The sequence below is a fragment of the Phoxinus phoxinus genome, assembly GCF_949152265.1.
Source record: "Phoxinus phoxinus genome assembly, chromosome: 11".
Lineage (NCBI taxonomy): Eukaryota > Metazoa > Chordata > Actinopteri > Cypriniformes > Leuciscidae > Phoxinus > Phoxinus phoxinus.
The window spans coordinates 17,219,246-17,237,874 of record NC_136886.1 but is presented as its reverse complement, the minus strand read 5'-3'; the positions used below and the strand labels follow the sequence as shown (position 1 = coordinate 17,237,874).

At 39.3% G+C, this 18,629-nt stretch overlaps 1 protein-coding gene across 2 annotated transcripts in view; it reads left to right on the top strand.

Annotated features, from left to right (window-relative positions):
* The first annotated feature begins 8,336 nt into the window (after nucleotides 1–8,336).
* The window catches only part of lpp (LIM domain containing preferred translocation partner in lipoma), a 198,462-nt gene continuing 188,169 nt past the window's right edge, over nucleotides 8,337–18,629 (top strand). Inside the window, exons 1-2 of one of the 2 annotated variants that reach the window (XM_079628403.1) lie at nucleotides 8,337–8,438; nucleotides 8,538–8,658. The gene's annotated coding sequence lies outside the window, so the exon portion shown is untranslated. Of the gene's footprint in view, nucleotides 8,439–8,537; nucleotides 8,659–12,931; nucleotides 13,099–18,629 lie in introns of those variants that run through there. The other variant, XM_079628401.1, reaches the window with a different exon arrangement.

Here is an 18,629-nt window from a genome sequence, read left to right as displayed (position 1 = left end):
AGATAATCCCAGTCCTCCTTTGCTTCCTCTCTCTCTTTCTGAGGTGCAATCTGAAATCTCATTGAGTCACATGAACTCTAAACCCTGTGATATTCCCATTAATACGGAGCAGCTCTTGGGCTCCGGGCCATCTGCCAGATTACAGTCTTTCATATACTGCTGTGACACATTGTTGTATAAACTGAGGTTTTATACAACAAATATTTCAGTCCTCTAGCATTAATCTACCTAAGCTCATCTCAATCCACGGAGCAGGATATTGCTCTTTATAACTCGTCTAGCAATGGAAGCTGATCTTACATCACTCCAGATGTCACATTTCTTCACCCCTGCTATTCACGACGAGTATCTTGACTGCATGGGATTGAAAATTAGACGATAACTTTAGAACACCTTAAAGGTTTAGTTCTCTCACAAAATAAATTCTATCATGTCTTTGGAAAGCAGTACGATTTTCTTTCTTCTTTGAAACACAAAAGTAGTTATTTAAAGCAGAGTCCATGCTGCTCTTTTCCATTAAATGAAAGTGAATGGTGGCCAAAGCTTTAAGGCAAGATTTTCAGTGAATAAAGACTAATATCCTATTGTATGGCTTTAGAAGACTTGGAATATAGAGCACAAATCTTATTTAATGGTGCTTTTTTGAACTGGACATTCCTTAGTCCCCATCCACTTTCACGAATTTTATGGAAGAGAGCATCTCTAAATATTTCCCTTTGTGTTCAATGGAAGAGAGAAAGTCACAAGAGTTTGGCATGACATGAGGCTGAGTAAATGGTGACAGGAGTTTTATTTTTTTTGGGTGAAATATCCCTTTAATGTCACTTTTCCAACACCTTAAATATATTGACCTTTAAGTATTACTGCAAATCAAAAGGCCATCATTCTCAGTCAGGGGTCTGTGAACCTGCCGGGGGTCCCTGAAGGTACTCTAGGGGGTCCGCGCCGCGGAGAAGATATGTATGTATGTATGTGTGTGAATATATTACGTAATTTAAAAAACTGTATAACATTGTTTTTATAACATAATTACAAGATAATTATGTATCTTTCTGTTTTATATTCTGTTAAGCATTGTAATGATCTTAATAAAAGTTACTATAAAAAATATGAATTGCTTTTCTGTACAGTGACATTAAACACTGCTGACCTTTGACCTTTGTGTTGCTAGTGCCATGCTCCCCTGTTTGAGCTTCAGGTACAAATCCAAAAAGGACAAAAAAGTTTCTTAAAAGCATCCATACCCCTTTTAATTTAGTTTGACCCATATGTGATTGATATTGAGAAGAAGATAAGTTGAATGGTGCTTGCATGTGATGTCACACATTTATATTATAAGCTTACAAAAATGACAACACATATTGCCTCAGGCTTGTTGTCCAAAAACTGTTAGTGTCTTACAGAAAGTGCTGTCCTGCTTTCAGTGAGATTTTCTCTGTGGCTGCACAATAGAAGGAGCTCACATTCGTTTAACATTTGAGGTTGAAAGTTCAGTCAATATGAGTCTCCAGATGCGCTTAAAGGGGTCATGACATGAGAAACCAAATTTGCCTTGATCTTTTGGTATATAAGAGGTCTTTGTACCATTAAAACGTCCTGCAAGTTTCATAGCTTAAGACGTCCTCCCCATTATAAACGAATCATTTATTTAATCAAGCTCTAAATACAGCTCGTTCTGGATCCATGGTAAGAAGTGACGTCACGGTACGAAGTGACGTCCCAGCGTTTGCATATGACCGCCTCCAGGCACAAGACAACTACGCTTAAAGCGCAAGACAACTACGCTCATTTCGTATCATTGTCGCGCCCGCGCGCTGCGCGCCTCACAAGTGTTCAGTCGACGGAGAGCGAGTGGGTCTGTGTACAGGGAAAGTACGATGCCGCAGATGTGCTGTTCCTGGCTGTGGACAAACAACATCTTTGAATACGCTGCAGAAAGATCCAGACGTCAGGGAAAAATGGATGCACTTTATTTTTTGCGGACGTCTCAGTCACGGCAGTGTTAGTTTAAGCGTTTGTTCTACATCTGAAGGATGACTGTTTTGAGCTTTGCCAGAAAACTGTTGCTCAAAGATAAGTCCGTGCCGTCTATTCTGGGCTCAACATCGACGACGCAAACTGTAAGTAATGTATTTAAAACTTTAAACTACTTTTTAAATACGCTGAAAGATCCAGTCGTCAGGGAAAAATGGATGCACTTTATTTTTCGCGGACGTCCCAGTCACGGCAGTGTTCTATACATTTGAAGGATGACTGTTTTGTGGAAAAAATCCCAATATGATGCTTGGCTTTGCCAGAAAACTGTTGCTCAAAGATATAAGTCCGTGCCGACTCTTCTGGGCTCAATAACGACGACGCAAACTTACTTTTTACCATGGCTAATATAAACACATTTGTATAAGAGAATCTTGAAAATATGTCGCCTTTCTAGTAGGCCTACATGTGATAGAAAATCAAAAATGTTGCCTTTATCAATGCTGCATCTTCAAAGATGGCCTGTCTGTGCATGCATTTTTGTCCGTGGCACACCCTATCATTTCATTGGAATTAGTTAAATAATGTTAAACTGTTAGCAAATTAAGCTATAGGATAATTATGCAACAATAATCCGTTTTCAAGTGTCTCGGGTTAATTTTTTTTTATTAATTCAAAATGGTTTCACTTTCCATGTGGACACGGGCTGATCCAGTCTTCGTTGTTGTGGTGATGCTTCATTTTGTGGTGATTCCTCATCTGATTCCGGCTCAAACATAATAAGGTTTTATCATTGCAAGAGCCATCGCTTCGCATGCATCACCCGCTATTAAACAGTTGCGCCGAATCCGCAAATGTTCTGGCTGGGGGCGTTAATAATTGATGCATAGGCACTGACGTTAGCCAATCATAACAGTGGGCGTTAACACTGAACTCTTAAAGGGGAAACACCCCCAAAACAGACTGTTTGAATCAGATGATGAGAAACAGGGTGGGAAAAGGTCATAAATCACTACATGTTAAAAGTTTTTTGTAAAAAAAACTATAGTAATACTATAATTGCACCTAAGGGAACATAATAATAAAATAAAAAAAACCATGTCATGACCCCTTTAAGGGATCAGAAAACATGGCTTATGTCAAAATGTGTTCTGACAGCTGCCTGTATCTCTTACACACCTGATGTTCTTGATATTACATATTACATATTTCTGTATTTGTATTTATTTTATGCAATACATTCTTATTTTGTGAATGCATTTTCTCTAGACATCACTTTTTATATGAATCATTCGGTTAGATTTGTTTGTGTGTGTGTGTGTGTGTGTGTGTGTGTGTGTGTGTGTGTGTGTGTGTATATGCATGTCTTGTTTTAACAATTCTTGAACATTTGACCCATTTCTTCAGATTTACTTTCGGACTGAATGATCATCAAATAATTATATATTTATAAGTGTGTATGTGGGTGTTCTGGAGCCTTTATGTAAGGCGTAAAAAAATGTCATATTTGAGCCTTTAAAGTTTGTAGCATTTAAAAGACAAATCTTTTTTTTTTGCTTTGAATCGAATGTTGTGATTTAAATCAAGTCTTGAATGCCTATGGGAATGGGAAAATGAATTGGAAAAGTACTTCCAGACCAAAGGATGCTGGAAAAGTGAACGGTCACAATTACGTAATAAAGTGTCATTAGTGATTTGTGGCGGCCCATGTGGTTGGCAACTGTGCATGTGTGCAGAAAACTATTTTCTTTAGCGCATGCAGCTGTAAGATGGTGAATAAAGACAACATCAGTCAAATTGATCTGCTCCTGATAAAGTTGTTGGCTTATATCCCTCTTTTTCGCTCAGGCATGGCTGAGTGACTTGAGTGGCTCTCCGTCGTGTCTCATTATAAACACCATCTTTTAAATATTTTATCTCCCTATATAGATGTAGTGTGTGCACGCTGCATGTCTAGAGACGCTAATTAGTGCTGTCATAAACACTCCCACATGCCTGGGAGTTGACTTCACATCACACAGGGCGAGTGGGAGGAGCACCTCCCTCTGAGTCTCAGGTCTCAGGCTGAAGGTTTGGCAGTCTGTGCTACAGTGACCTTTATCAAATCATTCACCAATGACTTTGTCAGCTTATGCTAAACTTGTAGGTGAATTGCTATTGTGGCAGTTTGTGCTTTTTATTGTCCTAATTCAATTATAGGTGCAATTCACCCACAAAATTTAATTCAGTCATTTTCTCATCCTCATGTCGTTCCAAAACCCATGTGGCATTTGATTATCTTTCATACCGCAAATTAGGATATTTTTTAATGAAACGTGAGAGATTTGTCTCCCTCCATTGAATGTTCATGCATGCAACCAAAATGTTGACTCTTTAAAAGTTCTTAAAAACATTGTAAATGTAATCCATGTGCTCTATGCATGTTTATAAAAGCCTAAATTAAATCTAACGTCTCTTCAGAAGACTTGGATGAAATGGCTCGATCCCTATGGATTACTTTTACTATCTCTTTATTTACTTTTTGAAGCATCAACGTTTTGGTTGAGTGTATTAAAAAGATATTCATTTGTGTTTCAAATATGAATTAAAGGATTAGTTCACTTCAAAATGAAAATTCTGTCATATTTACTCACCTTCAAGTTGTTTCAAACCGGTATGAATTTCTTTCTTCTGCTGCACACAAAGGAAGATATTTTGAAGAATGCCTGTAACCAAACAGTTGATGTACCCTATTGACTTCCATAGTATTTTTTTCCCTATGGAAGTCAATGGAGTACATCAACTATCTGGTTACCGACATTCTTCAAAATATCTTCCTTTGTGTGCAGCAGAATGGGTTTTGAACAACATGAGGGTGAGAAAATGAGAATTCCTAACACACAGTCACACTGTCATGAAACAGAAGGATTCACACAGGTAAAGTAATCAACAGGTTTATTTGCAGAAGTATGTGATAGCAACGATGGAAGCAGGTGAGTAATTGATGAAAATAGTGTTCAGTAATGGCTCAGTCGTGGCGTGAAGCTCAGGAAGTGTGGACTCGGTGGGACTAGACCCCGGAAGGGTGGACTCGGCGGGACGAGACCCCGGAAGGGTGGACTCGGCGGGACGAGACCCCGGAAGGGTGGACTCGGCGGGACGAAACCCTGGAGCTGGCAGTTTCACATATCGGGGAATGAAGCTCTTTAGACATCTGCAGATGGCCTCTCCAGTCCAGCCCTGAGTTATCTGGGAGCTCTCTGGGATCTACAAAGTTCTCTCCAATCCGGTAGACTACTTTGATGATTTCATCATTCAAGGGGCAGGTGACTGCGAGATGACAGAACCCTTCTGTGTATTCAAACAGCTCGCGGCTATTTTGAACCACTGCCGCGATCTGTCCTGCAAGGTCGAAACTCATTGTTTCTTGAGGTCTGGTCTTCTGTCATGAAACAGAAGGATTCACACAGGTAAAGTAATCAACAGGTTTATTTGCAGAAGGATGTGATAGATAGCAATGATGGAAGCAGGTGAGTAACTGATGAAAATAGTGTTCAGGATGGATATCTGGATGAGTAATGGTCTTATCTGCTGCAGGTCCAGAAATGGAGATCGAGGCAGGTGACTGAAGACAGATTAAGACAGGTGACCCTGCGCCGGAACAGCAGTGGAGTCAATAGGTTTCCAATAAAGTCAATGTGTGCATTTTCACTGACTGCGGAACGGCTGCGTTCCGACTCCGTCCCAGCTCCGGCGATCAGCAGAGCTTCTATTTTTGCCGGATGCCGCAGCCGTTCCGCAGCAATTCAGCACAGGGCAGATTGTGCGGGGCAGGTTATATCGCGCAATCATACATAATTCTCATGACTTCAGCTGTCAGACATTGCCGCAGCCGTTCCGCAACAAATCCAGACCTGGTGAGTATTGCAGGACAGTGGAGCGCGGAGACATTCTGCAGTTGGTGGAACTCCGGGGTGAGGAATCATGTAAGTGTTCTTTGAGGGAATGACAAGACCAGACAATGGTGAACTACAGAGGAAAGAGTTATATAGTGCTGGATGATGATCAGTGAAGATTGGTGACAGCTGACGGTGATCTCTGTGATTGGGAAGTGCATGCAGGTGAAGGCCGAGGACGATGATGGGAAATGTAGTGAGGAGGTGGTGACTAGTTTGTGACCGTGACACACACATTCCAAAATTATATGACAAACCTATATTCTTTCTTCCTTTCTCTTTGGTTCATTGAACCTATCACTTACAGTATCTGAGTCTGTTTTAGAGATAATATGGATGTTGTTGCTGTTTTTGCATGGAGCTGTTGGTAGGAACACTGATAAGATTGCGGCGGAAACTCACCAATAAAACTGAGGTCATTTAGACAATATTTGAAATATTTTGTAGTGCATACAAAGATTTTTTTTAACTGATTGTATCACAGTTATGTTGTAATTTTAGTAATATTACCATTTAATTGTTCAGAAACAGCTCATGGAACACCATCAATGACTTTTTGCTGTTGAGAAAATCGTATCAGACGGTGAAAGAAATGACCTTATCTCATCACCAGAAGGCCATTTGCTCTGACCACAGCATCTATCCTGCAAAATGTAAAGGCTTCACTCGGTTTACGTGCTGTCTTGTTTTCCTCGCAATATCCAGAACCAACTCTTCACAGCTTTGCAGGGTAAAATCACTCAGGTGAGTATAATATAAATGGAGTAATGTGCTGAAAGAAGGTAAAGAGAGACAAACTGCCAGACACACTGTCTCATCAGCTCAGTGTCTCACTCTACCTGCTGCATTTACTGCCTCTTTTCACGTCAGACAAACCACATTCTGCTTTTCATTTCTACAAGCATGTCAAATGCAGTTAATCAGGGTTTTCTCAAACTTTTTTTTGGCCATTTTCTCCTTCCAACTCTTTTATAGGCCACGCTGACAGTGCCAAACTTCCAGTTACGCTAGTTTTCTAAGCAGATACATTACTTTCAATTATTTTGTTCTATTGTTCTTTCTTATTCTTTTTATACACACCTTACTGACTGATATACAATACAGAGCCAAGGACAGATGCAACACCTTCTCCTTTTAGAATTTAAGTTCTTGTGAATCTGAATATGAGCTGCTGATAAGACCAAGAGTTCACAAGTTCAAATCTTGTTTCATTGCAACAGTGAAATAACAGGGTCCGCCACAGACTTCAATGATGCTTGCTTATTATGATGAAACAACTGGTGAAATCCAGTTCCAGTTTACTGAAATAGTTCTTTTTTTTAACATTAATTGTTGAGATTTGGTGGGCTGAGATAACACCTATGGCCCCTTCTATGACAATTTTCATCAGTAAGCATCTTTGACATTCACTCATAAGTCCTCATAAGCTCCACATAAACAAACTTCCATGACAATGAACAATATTACAATTATCACATAGTAAATAACTCACAAATTAAAATGTGCTATTTCTTTTCTTTCTTAGTTTACCTGGCTCATATGTCTAATAAGCAATATACTACTAACAATACGCTGGATTTTGCCTGTGGTTTAAAGTCACAAAATCCATATTTAGACACATCATTGTTTAATTGCCGGAGAACTTTGGATTATGGAGTTTATCTGTTGTGCTAATTTGCCATCTTTTAGAATGAGGCCAACGAATAACTGCAACTTTCATGCCCCAAAATGGATTTGATAAAGGCCCTGACTTTGCAAAGTAAATGCAACTTTATCTGCCATGCTTAAAAAAAAAAAAAAAAAAAAAAAAGATATAACTCTCTAAGTGTCTCCAAAGCAAACACCAATTCCTTCTGTTCTGTGCTCAGAATCAAAAGCCACGGCCGCAGGCTTGTATCTGCTTCTGCTATCCTGATGAATATTTACATGCTTAAACACTCAAATTAGAATTCATTATCTTGTGTAATCTTGGGTTTAGATCTACATGTGCAGTTGTTTGATTAGTTGCTTGAGGATATGGGTTTTGTGCTTGGTTTGTGGGCCTTCTACCTTTTCTCACACTTGCCTTTTGATGCTAATGTCTGGCAAACGATAGGCCTGTTGTGTTCAAATTAGCATCTCTATTAGAATTGAAAAGCTCGTTTTTGTGGTTGAAGTTGTGTGATCCAAACCTCTCACTCCAACTTAGCAGCAGTTTACTGAAGGTATGCACATCATCCTGTGGCAACATGCTTTCGTACCGGACATATTACGATGAATAATTTAAGAACAACACTGGATTTAGTTGAATGAGCACCTGCACATTAACCGGCTTAATGCAGAAGCTTCGCCGTAGCGGTGGGATTTTTACATTATTAAAGAGAAAATACAGCACAGTCGCCTTTGTCATTCTTGACATTTCCTGAAACCATCTTTGCAATTTGACAGCATTAAAGATGCATGAGAGGCCTACGAATCCACTCTAAGAATTTCCTTTTTCCTCGAGGACTGAAAATCGTGTGCGGCTTTCATGTTTGTGAGCTTTAAAAGGTAAAGTAGGTTCACTCTGTTTCTGTCATGGTCAGCCTGCTGCGAAGCAGGTCACTGTCACGTTGACATTCTAAAACATGTTCTCTCTTTCCTCCACAGCTGCTTGAGGTTTATCTCGTGCAACAGAGGAAGTGGTGCGGGAAGAAGAATGCGTCGGCCCTAACGTTTTGTGTGTACAACAGGATATCCGACGCTGGGAGCGTTAGCCTCGTGTCGAGAGGTGATATAAAAGATAGATTGTCGCTTTATTCTAAATATGTACAAAAACTGTTTTTGTGCTCCCCCCCCCACTCCTTCTTCGTCTTTCAGCGCATCTGCTCTCTCACCGTATCGCTGTAGTACACGCATCAGAGCACTGACATCTCATTTCAGCTTGTTTTCATCACAAGTAGTAATATGACTCACAAAAGTAAAACATCTGAAACTCGTCTCTTATCATACTTGTAGTAATTCTGTGCACTTCAAGTGTTAAGTGTACTCATAGGCGAATACGTTAATTGCCATTTGACTGACAGCTGGAAAACACCGGGATTTCATGCTGGGGCAGCGGTAATTGTCTTCAGATTTGTTTTAGAGTGTATTTTTGATCACGTTTGTGAGAGAGCGAGTGAGAGAGAAGGAAAGAAGAAGGAGAGGGAGCCAGACACTACTCATGGGGCCCATTAGGAAATTGCCAGTAAGCAAAGTTGCAAATAAGCTGTCACACAGTACAAATGAGATTACCTTTCCAATGTGCCCTGGAACCTGCACGCCGGGGGATGCAGAACCAGTCACGGCAAAACAAGGCACAATCGTCTGATTTATCTCAGCGCTTGATCTTCTGGTTGTGTTCTTTCTGCCTCTGTTTTTCATGCATGGTGTGCAAAACAGTTTACAAAGCGCTTGCAGCACAAGTTAATCAGTTGTAGACAACCTCTGAAGCGAGTCGACGCAGTGTTTCAAGTCAGGGATTTCACTTATAGTCATCAGCGCTGAGTTTGTACACATACAGAGAGACTTAGTTGCATATTTCTGTCTAAACTGTTTACATTTACTGCTCTTTATTCACTTCTTGATCAGTTTGTTGATGAATTGATGATTTGCTTTCATTGTTGAAGAGATACAGGAGTCAAGCTGCAGGAGTCTCTTCCACTGTGGGCACATTTATGTCTCAGGGGTTGATTTTTATTCACACGAACAGATTCAATCTTTGTTTTTTGGTCTTTTTAAGGTCACATTAAATGGTTAGTTCACCCAAAAATGAAAATGTATTTTCATCATTCTGTCATTAATTACTCACCCTCATGTCGTTCCAAACCGTTAAGACATTAGTCATCTTAGGAACACAAATAACGATCTTTTTAATGAAAATTTTTGTCCCTCCATTGACATCCTACGCAACTACCACTTTCAAGCCCCTGAAAGGTCATAAAGACATCATTCAAATAATCCATTTGACTCCAGTGGTTTAACCTCAATTTTATGAAGCGACGTGCTAAGTTTGTGAAAAAATACATAATTTACCACTTAAATAAACTAAATTAAGGTAAACTATGTTGTTTGGGTGGCAAAGCACTCATAAATACTTAATAAAATTGAGGTTAGAAAATAAATAGTGCCAATAAATGAAAAAATGAATGAATGCCTTTTCTACTTTTCAAGTGCCTTTTATATGTATAGATTGCATTGTTTTACTCTTGCCCCAGACCCAAACCTTTAACCTTAAAATATGAAAATCCATCATAAAAAAAGATAACTAAAACTAATGTAAACTAATATTGAAATAAGCCACTTCAACATTTAGTGAAAATGATTAAAGTGTATACATGTTTTACAAACATTTTGGCAATATTTTTGGCAATATTTTCATCACTGCACTGATGGTGAAATATGAAATGGCATGTGAACACAAAGAACAATAAATTATGAATTGAATATTTTTATTCTGTCATTTAACTAACCAAGCTACTGCATATAAATATATTAAGGTAAGATTAAGTCTTAGAACCTTTTAATGAGCCATTTACATTTATTTATTTATTAATTTAGCGGCGCTATTTATATTTAAGTACCTTGAAGGAGAATGTTAGAGACTGAGAATAAAACACGTAAAGCAATTAAGAACATGAAACTGTTCTTACATTAATATGAGAACTTGATCACAGCATGTTTGCCAACTGATGCAAATCCTTATTTTCATTTGGATGCTAGTTATATTCACTACAAAAAGTTGTCGGCTGCGTGTCAAATACCGTGAACTGCATATCATGATCTCAAGTGTGAATATTTATGAGTCACTATGATGAAGAGATAGATAAGAGCTTCAAGTGACTGCACTTCCACTTTCTATATACAAGAAATATCAGGCCACCAGTGTCCTTGCCTGACAATATTACTCTTTCTAAAACACAGTTATGATGTGTTTATTGTTAACGATGGGAAGCCAATCCTTGCCAAAATAGACATTATGCCGATTTCACTGAATTTACAGTGTGAGAATTTGGGGTTTATTTTGTGGTAAGACTCCTTTTTCTTGACTCAAAGTTTGTATTGTGGTGTAACACAAGTCTATTTTCATTCTACCGAAACACCATTTCTGTAGACAACCAGGAGAACCTCATTAAATTCACACCAAAATGTATGATTCTGTCACACCCACAAAACCCCTCTAGTTACACTAGTCCCATTCTAGGGCTTCATCTTGTCTATCTTGACCCAAAATGACTACATTTAAACTATTCTGGCGAAAGTCTGAATGTACCATGTTATTCAGATGACGATGAGGTTTATCTCAAACTGTTACCTTTAGCGTGTGTGTGGACACCACTGTCATCATCATTCAAAGCTATTGTGGTACATTCCCTAGCAGAAAGAAATCAAATAAAGAAGCGAAGCACTGCTATGATATTTGCACTGACAGCTGAACATGCAAACTTTCAGATTTGAATGCAAACTGCAGTATGTGGTTGAGTGTTGGCGGGTGTTGAAGGGCAGGCTGTGTCTGAGAGAATCAAGCGTTCTGTCGAATGAAGTGTGAAAGGAGATTAGACTAAACAGATCATCGACTTATCTGTGAGGTATATTATTGAATTACACTACGTACACGTGTCTACTATTATCTCTGGTTGATGAGTGAGTATGCTGCTCCCCCTAGTAGAAATTAATTTTAAACCATTTTAAAGAAGCTAAAGTAATAATTATTTAATCTTTTTTTTTGTCTTATTCATTATCCCAGGAATATGTATATTTCTTTGTATGATTTGACCCAACCCAAATGCCATATATACTGTGGAAAACAATGTTTCTGTATAAGCACAAGTTTTGGCTGCAAAAATAGCTTTGAATATTTCCACCGATATTGCTGAGGAAGAAAGATAAGAGTTCATTAGACACACATTGGCCCACTGGGGCATGTTGTCACATTGCAAGTTGTCACTGTGGGTTTTCAGCAAAATTTGAAAAGTTACATAAAAATGCAAATAAATAAATACATGCATAAAACAGCAACACAATTAAATGGTAATATACAAAAAAAAAAACCCACCTTTGTTTATGTATTCTGTAATATTGTAATTAATAAATAGTATACATTTGCCAACCAGTTGACCTGAAATTCATGAAATATTATAGTGTTGTCCTCGGATTTTTTTATTTTTTTTGTTAAAATCTCCCTATATTATATTTTGACATTTGACTTAATAAAATGGGATTTCATTTCTGTTCTGTTCACTTGTTTTACTAACAGCTATAGTTTTAGTTTGCAGCATCAAAAAAAGGGAAAGGGTAAACACCATAGCAATCATATTTGCAACCCCCCCCCCCCACACACACACACACCTTAAAAATATTCTTATTTAAGAACAAGAAGAACATAAACATATCAAACCACTACAAACACACACACACACACACACACACACGTTGTTATCATGTTTTATGGGGACTTTCCATAGACATAATGATTTTTATACTGCACAAACTTTACATTCTATCCCCTCACTCTAAAGCTATCACAGAAAACATTCTTTATTTTTACATTTAAAAAAAGAACACCCCATCATTTAATATGATTTTTTTTTTGCAGTTTTCCTCATGGGGATCACAACATTTTCCCACAAGGATTTCGGATATTGTCTTTTGTGTTGACATTTTGTCCCCATAATGTTACCAGGACACACACACACACACACACACACCTACATTTAGTCAAATGTTATTTGCATTCTCCCTTCTGAAGTTTTTACAGTAAGTTGGCCCACAGAATGTCCTTCTGTTCACACCACAACTGGCGGAATGAATCCAAATAACCATTTACATTTATTTATTTGTAACAAAATGTAACACTGATCCCTTAAATGCAGTGCTTGCAGCAGACACAAAGAGGACAAAATCCAGGCTTTAATAAATGGTGACACAACACATGATGAATAATCACAGTTATATTACACTGTTTGCACAATAGGATAAATACACCCGGCCGTTGTGAGGAAGAGATATTGCATGAGAGCTGGCTCTGAGACTGCCATACATGGGCAAATTTCTGTGACTGTGTGTAAGTGTGTGTGTGCTGCCGGCTGGAATTTCGCCCTCTGACGTCACTGCCTGTTACTCTCCTAGATTTGGGAAAAAGAAGTTTCACTTTAAGTGGGGATTTGAAAGTCTGTGATTCCTAGAAAGAGAGGTAAGAGAACTATTAAAGCTTTCGAGGGGCGGCTCCATGCGCTGAAACGCCGATCGCAGGCCCGGGACAGCGCAGCGTTGTTAATGCGCGAGAGCTCTACAGCTCGAGCTATTTTTGACAACTATATGTTCTTCAGTGAGAGATTCGAGCTGTGCCATTGAAATGGAGGGCGTATGATTGCTAGAAGGAGGGGGCGAACTTTGTTTCTTGTATTTACCTCGCAGCCGAAACATTTGAGCGAACATTTAGAAGGTGTCGGCGTACTTTGAATACGATTAGTAAATACTTGTTGCTAACGAACTTCTGAAACGGTTCGTGTTGTGATCCAGAAACATTCTTGCGCTGTTGTGTTTCTTTTGAAGAATGCGGAAGTAAATAGGCTGGAGGGTTCGTGTGCAGGAGGAGGATTGTAACAGAGACGTGGCTTCTGCTTACAATAGCAACAGATACGAAAGATTAGTGATGGCCATGTGCTTTGCTTGCGTTGTTACATTCAAATGTCAATGTGATGCTGCACAACTTACACTGGAGTTTTGTATTGTAACGCATTATGTGTTCTTGTTTACAGGTTAGTAGAGGGAATACCTGAATGTTACATTGACAATATTGTGATTTAAAATCTTTTGCATTGAAGGACAGATCATATGGATATGTAGCTACACACACACACACACACACACACACACACACACACACACACACACACACACACACACACACACACACACACACACACACACACACACACACACACAGTGTGAAACAGAAAGACACTTGATGGTTTGAACATCAGTCTGGTGATTTGAGCCTGTTGCTTTTAAACTGCTTCTTTAACCACAGTATGGAGGTAGTTAAGATGCACCCAGTGTTGACAGTGTTTAGACAATCTTGTGAATTTGCAGTTTGAATTTGAAGTTTATTAATTTGTTGTGAGTTGCGCTTTGTAGCGGCGTATTGATCTTCATCAGACTTCAGCAAACCAACGGTGATAATAATATGGGTTTGTTTTGTCAGTGTAGCCCTGTCATTCATGGGTTTAATTGCTGAAATAGAGTGTGTTTCTATTTACTTATGAAAGTAAATGTGATTGTGATGTTCATAATGATTTATCTTTTGGTAAAGCGTGAATCCAATGATGTAACCTGAGCATTTGGTCCAATATGAACTACGCTATTGTGTGTGCAACTAATAGTATGAACAGAATTCTTCTCCCTGAAAGACATTTTCTTGTCAGAAAAGCAAATATCTCCATTTCAAGTCATCCAAAATGTCTAGAATACAGACATTGTTCATCTTAAAAGTATAGCTAAGTGCTAAAATATTTAGCTGTTTCCTTACAAAGACGACATTCAGAACTCTACTTTGATATGAGTCTCTAATCAATAACATCAAGGCATCCCAGCCATCAAACTGAATAATTTCTGACACCCCCACCCCCACTCCCACTCTAGCCTCCCCCCCCCCAAAAAGTTTTAACTCCAAACTACATCTCACCCAACAGCAGGCATTAAAAAAGAGGACATGTCTGACAGGCTAGTGATGCTTAAAGTTAAAAGATGAATCCTGCCTTTGAGCCTAGTTTTCCATGCTCACTACTTTGACTGTCGTTTTGCCATTAGTGCAGACTTTCTATGAATATTGACTCTGTGCCGTATGACTGTAGGTTACTGTAGGATCAAAATATCGTGCCTTCTTTCTGTTGCTATGGAGACTCCATCATCAGGTGCTGTCTGGAGCAAGAGTGACAACCAAAAGTTATAAATACACAAAGAAACAAAGCAATTATAGTGAGCATATAATATAATGGATTTATTCAACAGTTAATCCTGGTGTCATGAACAATTCAGTTCACTCATTGAATCAAGTCCTAGACCCCAGAGTCTTTCCATTGTAAAACAATATTTATTGGGAGCTACATTCAGTGCCTGTTTAGAATAATATGTTTAAAAGTGCTGATAGTTTTAATAGCTAATATGTTTAATAGGCCTGTAAAGAGGGACACACACCATACGAGAAGGGAGTTGTGTCACAGCTAGGACAAAGCACAGGCATCGCACATAAAACACACAATTATGTACGTTGTGCAACATTCAAAGGTCAGTTTGTTTTATTTTTTTTTAAACATTTTTTTAAAGAAATTAATGCTTTTATTCAGCAACTGTTTTCAACATTAGAAAGGTTTCTTAGGCACTAAAAACATTACCCAAACTATACTTTTGTGGAGCAGCTCCTGAAGTTAATATTCAATATTTGATGCTCATTTGCAACTATTTTTACATGTACATTACCTTTGTTGCTTCCTCATATTTAATCTTTAAGAACACAACTCATTTTATTAATTTGAGCAAATCTGAAAACGATCCAACTGTAATGCTTTAAATGATAATGTTGTGATGCCTAAAAATATTGCTTTAATTACATTTTTTTAAACATTTTCTTAACAAAATATTTATTAATATATACATTTTCAGTCATAACATTAAAATAATTTTCAGCTTGTATTGGCCAGAATTTAGATTTTGCCATATCCCTTGTTCTTTTGGAAATATTTTTGTTTGCGGAGCACAAATAAGCGAAATAACTAGCCACGTTTTATCTGAAATTTCAGTTACCAAATATTAACTTTTGTATAAAAGCAATATCCCAGTCCTGGATTTCAGCACGGCTGTGATTACAGTAACTACGGCCTTGTGTCTACAGCTGAATCAGATTTGACTTTGTTTAAATTAGTCTGACATTAATGTATTCCATCTGAAAGTGTAATTTGCTCAATGAACAAAACGTTTTGAACAAAGCTATAATTTCCGACGTGTCTCAGTCCTCGATGACAAATTCAGTAGTCTGATAGAACGGCTGCACTTCTGCTCCATTTTTCTACTGTTGCACTCCAATTTCCAAGAGGCATAGTGAGGACGGATCTGTGTAGTTTAAGTACACAGGAAACAGACATGCAGGATGAGAGGTGGATGGATGAGTGAGTGTACAGTGACTCTGTCCTTTAGGATGTGGTGTGGAACAGGCTCCGGACCGTGAGACGGATGATGCAGCGGCCGCTTGCTCGCGCGGTTATGATTTACAGCGGACTTGTGCTCATTTCTCACTGCACTCATTGACACAGCAGTAAAAGGAACGCTGCCCGACTAAAAGTCAGCTGCACTGTGACTTTGATCTCCCTCTGAACTCTGGGTAATCAAGCTTCCTCACATTCCCTTCAAGTGCTCGCAAGGAGAAAGACGGATTGCCACATTAGCATACAAGGCTAAAAAGACACCTGCAGCCGTTAAAAAGGACATGCAGTGTTTTAGCCGGAGATAAAAAGAGGAAGGAGCGAGCCGATAAGAGGAAGGACAGCTGAGATGTGTTCACCCACATTTAGAAACATGAGCATCGTATGCTTATTACCACGGCCGGACAGGCCTTCTCGATTTATGTGGATTAAACGCTGTTCCTCTTGTCCTGGTTGTTATTGATGAAGTGTTTCATCACTCTCTTTTGTAGAACCTTTCCTTTGGTCCACTGTCCGTTGACAACCAAATAAGAATGTATTGCCCGCATCCTCCCTTTTCTTTGTAAAATACCAGTCCTGTGAAGCCTGGTTTATACTCGCCGCTTTCACGCGAGCGTGAAGGTGCACGTGGCAAAAATTACATCATCGCGTGGCGGTGTGCAAAGCACTTTTTGCTGAGCAGGAGCAGGTACGTCTGTATCGCCATCTTATCGGCACCCGGTTTGCGCTTGTTTAAATTAATTGCTTGCATTTACAAAACGAGCCTATTATAGCTTTTTTTTTATATATATAAAGATCCATGTTTAATAAAAAAAAATCATGAAAGTAAATGAAAATATGTAATTATTATTAATTAATTAATTAATTAATCAATAATATGCATTAGTTGTTTAATTTTGTTTTATATATACATTTGTTCTCATATCCATATATTTCATTTTAATGTCACAATAATCTTTTACACGATTCTTTGTGACGTGTCCATCCATCTATCCACCTTCTTCCGCTTATCCGGGGCCGGGTCGCGGGGGCAGCAGTCTAAGCAGAGATGCCCAGACTTCCCTCTCCCTAGCCACTTCCTCTAGCTCTTCCGGGGGGACACCGAGGCGTTCCCAGGCCAGCCGGGAGACATAGTCTCTCCAGCGTGTCCTAGGTCTTCCCCGGGGTCTCCTCCCGGTGGGACGCGCCCAGAACACCTTCCCGGGAAGGCGTCCAGGAGGCATCCGGAACACCTCAGCTGACCCCTCTCAATGTGGAGGAGCAGCGGCTCTACTCTGAGCTCCTCCCGAGTGACCGAGCTTCTCACCCTATCTCTAAGGGATCGCACAGCCACCCTGCGGAGAAAGCTCATTTCGGCCGCCTGTATCCGGGATCTTGTCCTTTCGGTCATGACCCAAAGCTCATGACCATAGGTGAGGGTATAACGTAGATTGACCGTGTAATAAAACCAAACCAGAGAATGTCTAATATGAGGAGAACTGCCACTCTCAGGAAACTTCCGGCTTCTGAACTGGTTGCAGTTCCACTCTGGTTCCATATGAGGGCGCTCACAGGACGAGTGCAGAATGAATGGAGGTCTATGGAGCTATACCCCTCAAAATCCACTATTCTCAGGATATCATTTTGTGTCTAGTAATTTGACTGTTGTATTCAAAAGGAGATGCAAAGAAATTACACATTGCTGGGTGTTAGATTTTTCAGAGTCACTTATTTGCTTTAAAAAGTCTTTTAAAATGTCAATGACGTCATACACGTCGTACGACCAGAGATGCTGCTTTATGGAAATCCTTCAGTCACTTTGGTGCTTTCGGGCTCTGCACTTTCTTTTCTCTCGAGGCATCGACAACACAGCTGACAGCGGTAAATACACATTCTAGAAGAGTTTTTGCTAGAAGACATTCTGGTCCCGCTTCGGATGCGACGATGCCATCAAGTGGTATTTCTGGTCGTAACCAGTCCTTCGCTGACCAATCAGCGTTCATTAGCAGAATGCTAGCGTGTTATGGGCAACAACAACTCAACCTGTAAGAAATTGAAAGGACATAAGTACTCGTTCATTCAACTTTCGACCTATCTGAGATTTCTCAACGGCAATCGGGTGAAACAGACATAATTTAGCCGTCTAGCTCCATAGACTCCCATTCATTTTGCACTCATGGCCGATCGCCCCCAGTGGAAATCTGGTGTAACTACAACCAAAATTCGGTACAATAGGACTTAAAGGTAGGGTAGGTCAGAATTGTCTAAAAAAACTTTTATTCAAATTAAACTGTCTTTGTATACCAATACATAATTAAAATGCAAGTACTCTGAAATAGAGAGTATAAAAAACTGAGTGACTCTTAATCTTCAATAAACACAGCTCATTAATTCCATTCACTCCCACCTAAAAACGGGTGCGCGACTGCGCGCACATGAGCAGAGCCATCATGGCGACGGAGAGTGACAGTCGCGCAAGCCAATCACTTGTTTCGTCCCGGTAGGAATTAATGAGCTGTGTTTTTTGAAGATTAAATACACTATA